Source organism: Oratosquilla oratoria, chromosome 29 (assembly GCF_046742065.1).
Source record: "Oratosquilla oratoria isolate Oo_2021 chromosome 29, ASM4674206v1, whole genome shotgun sequence".
In the NCBI taxonomy this organism is placed as follows: domain Eukaryota; kingdom Metazoa; phylum Arthropoda; class Malacostraca; order Stomatopoda; family Squillidae; genus Oratosquilla; species Oratosquilla oratoria.
Window position 1 is genome coordinate 20,846,163 of NC_134805.1, and position 5,000 is coordinate 20,851,162.

Genomic DNA, 5,000 nt, shown 5'->3' on the forward strand with positions numbered 1-5,000 from the left:
TTTAAGGTTCAAAAGCACCAGATTATGAGATGATGCAGCTGAAGGACGTTATCTGATCCCACAAGAGGTCTCGACCGACCGAAGACACTAATCAGGTTGGGGTCCTTCCTAAGCGAGTTAAATTGTCTTATTGAACAACAAAATATATGGCTAAGGAATGTGGTCAACTGCGGAAGGTCTTGTTAGTTCCAAGACCTTCCTATGGTGGACGACGTTGAGCAGCGTTTCTCAACCAGGGTTCCCCGGAACCCTAAGGTTCCGCAGAAGGTCCCTAAAGTTCCGCGGAAGGTCCCTAAGGGTTCCGCAAGATCTTACAAGTGAGATAAGCTAATGCACTTTTGATTTTTTAATTAATTTAATATACGTACGCACGACATATTCTTGGTCATTGTAATAATGTAATATAGACATCATCCTATCTAACCTATTATCACGATGAAAAATAAAATGAGAAACATACATGTGTGTGTGTATTATTATTTTTTTTCTTTTTTGCGCAGGGATTCCTTGAGACATGCAATTTATTTTAAAGGTTACGCAAGGGTAAAAAGGCTGAGAAATGCTGCTCTTGAGGCTGGGAGGTTCCCATCCCAGGCATGCGGCCAGACGCACAGTTAGCTATCCCGAACGAGTAACGTGACACGACCTCTCTGTTCATTAACAAACTTACGCAGCCTACAACTGGTGACCTAACTCACCAGTTGCCAATTTCGACAACTTAAGCTATTGACATACGAAATAATAATAATAATAATAATAATAATAATAATAATAATAATGATAACGATGATACGGTTTAACGTCACACACACACCCTCCTATCGGGAGGCTAGTACGTTGCCCCTCACAGAGGGCTTTGTAGCAATATTAATAATAATAATAACAATATTATCAATAATAACAATAATGATAATGATAATAATAATAACAATAATAATAATATTGCTAAAGTAACACTGATGAGTCATGGTGCCGAAACAAGGGTGAAGAGAAGGTTTCGAGTCTTAAAAAAATTACATTGCATGGTTTTTAATATCAACTAGTCACTACAACCAACAAACACACACACACACATACACACAGGTGGTTAAAGAAAGTCAAGTAGGAGTAAAAATAAGTTAAAAAGCAATATCAATAAATTACTTGATACTGTAAGCGGGAGACATTTTGTATTTCGGTAATTTTACACATACGTAAAAACATACATGTATACACACACAAATACATATATATATATATATATATATATATATATATACATATATACAGTATATATATATACATATACACATATTGTGAGAGAGGCAGAGGGGAAAACACAAAAATAGAACGAGAGTTTATTCGTTCTATTTGTGTGTTCTCCCCTCTGCCTCTATCACAACCAGTCAAGATGTCGTCACATACACACACACACACACACACACACACATATATATATATATAATATATATATGTACGAAAAAAGCTGGAGTCCGGGAACCATAATGGTGGAAACGTAGAAAACACCAGACTCAGGAGTAGGTAATTTATTCCCGACGTTTCGAGTCCTGTCCGGGACTCGTCCTTAGGGGATACAATAGCGCCTGCCTTCTCTCCCTCTCCCCACCCCCCCATGACAGGTTACCGCGTCCCCCCGGCGGACGTAGCTATTAGTATATTAAGAACATGTAATTCACTGTATCCCATTGTATCCCCTAAGGACGAGTCCCGGACAGGACTCGAAACGTCGGGAATAAATTACCTACTCCTGAGTCTGGTGTTTTCTACGTTTCCATCATAATATATATATATACATATATACACATATATATACATATATACACATATATATACATATACACACACATATATATACATATGTATACACATATATATATATATATATATATCAACAAAGTAATGTAGTACATCATTAAAATTAGACTTAAAACCCACTTTCGGAAAAGAAGAGACGAAAGTATAAATTTCCGTATATTTCAATCACTATTTGTGATCCTCTTCAGCAGATTGAATACAGTTACAAAGACACACACACACACACACACACATATATATATATATATATATATATATATATATATACACACACACACATACACAAGAATATGAGACAAATATGTAGGAACCAGGGGAGGACTGAAGTCACGTGGCCGGCGCTACACGAACATTGTTGGATTTTGTCCACTGTTGATATGGATGGCAACAGTCTATGGTGATGATACAGTCAGGTGACCATTCACCATTTGATATATTATAATTAGGAAAATATTTTACCAAAGAAGATTCAATGACTTTCCTTCTAAAACTACATTTTGACTTATAAATAATTTCAGAATCGTCCCAATCTATGCGGTGGTCTTTTCAGCACATTGTTAATAATGACCACCGGATATATATATATATATATATATATATATATATATATATATAGTATATATATATATTAGATATATATGTATATATATATGTATATATGTATATATATATGTATATATGTATATATATGTATATATATATATATATGTATATATATGTATATATATATATGTATATATATATATGTATATATATGTATATATATATATATATGTATATATATATACACACATATACATGCACAATATTTCTGTCGAGGGGGGAGGGGAGAAGTTGCCTTTGGCTAACCTATTAAACTGCCGGAGTGCCACAAAGATGGATGTCACGGCAGGAGTTAATATTATATGGGATTTATTTGTGTTAGTACGGGGTGGGGGCACTCTTGCGCTAGATGGTTGTACGTTCTGAATAAAAGTATACGAGTATTTATGAAAAATACTTGGGGGGGGGGAGGTTGCAGTCCACTTGCCCCTCCCTCTGTGAAATTACGCTCGTGATTGTGCTCATGTGCAGTTGAATATATGGGTATAAATCAAATAGTTTGAGTACGTGGAAATTTGTGGAGTGTGGAATTACTCGATTCCCCCACCCCCTCAGGAAATCACGCCCTTAATGGGAGCTATGCGCAAATGGAAAAAGTCGCCGGACACTTGTCAGAACACAAATGTAAGCACCAACTGACTGCTGAATAAAACAGTCTTGGAGCACGGACAGAGAGAAGTTTAGATATCCTATTCATGCCCACCCCCCACCACGCCCCTACCTCCTCCTCCCCTCGCCAAATACACTGGAGAAATGCTTAACCGATGTATTAACTGGCAACTTTACACTGGCCGGATGAAATGACAAGTATTTAAACTTATACTAGAATACTACATATACACATATACTACATACACATATACTACTTATACTACAATACTACTTATACTAGAACACATTTCGCAGAGCTTCAAGAAAGAAATCATACAGCAGTAATTGAACAGCGGGTGTACAACAATTCCATTCAGTATCTATTAATGAAACAATACATTTTTATCTCGAAAATTATACTATAACACAAATGGAGTGGAAGTGTTGGTACATACAGACCGTGTGAGCATTCCCTATCCAACTAGTTATTCTTTCGCTCCGTATATGCGCGGCGCGTCTCGGCGCTTGCGCTTACTCCCGAGTTTATGTGGCGCTGTTGGCCGAGTAGGGATCATGGGCACCACCACCATTGCCAACGCGCCACAGATCACGTGGGGATCGTGAACGCGAGCGAGAAGGGCGCCCAGAGCACTTGTTTTCTTAACGCGCGCAGCTAGAGGATTCCTGGGAACGGACTGACCCGTGCGTCGAGGTCGGCGAGAAGGAACCTGATTTATGAAACGCTGTTGGCTACCTCGGCAAGATGGACACCACCAAACCAGCTCGGGAGAAGCCCCTTTTTTCTCCTCTCCCCCATTTCGCCACTACCTTTGCAGGTGTGGCATGCCGAGTGGGGAAGCTCAGGCCCAACGGAAAGCATATTTTCATATCATCTTACTGACTGCTGTTTATCAGGCGGCTGGAAATTCGAACTCGTTATTTTCCATAGCCATGCGTAAGTACACGCACACGTAATATATATATATATATATATATATATATATATATATATATATACATATATATATATATATATATATATATATATATATATACATAATAGCAGTTACAATGAATAATGCCGAAACACGTCCCGTTCAGGTCGGCAACACATCTGAAATCGTCTAGCGAAAACTAGAAACAACTCTATAAACGGCTGTTGGGTGTTCATATTCTGTATTGGTTTATCAATATGAGTTATCGGTTTATTAGTTTTGTTTTCGTTGGCCATTTGGCATTTGAGTTACTCCACAGGGATGAATAAATCACCCTGGCGGCAGCCAAAACTAAAATAAAAAAAATTGCTAACCGGTGCACTGACAGATGCCACTTCGCTACCAAGGTTCATGGAACTATTGCATATTCTATTCCACATATTTATTGTCCATCGGTATGGTGAGGTGTATGATTTTTTGTGCCTCGTTCTTCACGGTTTTTTTTTTTTTTTCAATATAGTTGTTAGAACTTCATGTGACGGGTGCATTTTTCCAAATCCCCTAAACCATCCATACTTGCAGGGGTCTTTTTTTGTTATATTGTGATTGATTCTGAGAATAATGTACAGGGAAACACATTATATTTTAACAAGGTAGATAAATATTCTGGACGATAGCGGGATGGTGTAATTAATTGGTGAGCTAAAATAAGGGGAAGCTAAAGAAAAGAGAAACAGGACTACCTGCCCATGTATTTTATTTATTCATTTATCTATTTACCTATTTATTATCCCTTTTCCTGTATTCTGGTGTTTCTTAAGGTTCGGCAAGCAGGTTGGTGGGGGGGGGGGTCTTGGAGTTGAACTATTTCTGATAATGAAATATTTTTGTTATAATTATTATTACTTTTCATAACCTGATACCAACATGCAAGGTGACACTTTCCAAGAAAATAAGGGGGGGGGGGATATTAGGGGGCAAATTAGGTACCTTTAAGAATTTAATTGTAACTAGCGTCAGACGGTTTAATTAAGTTCTGAAAATTTTCTGAACGAT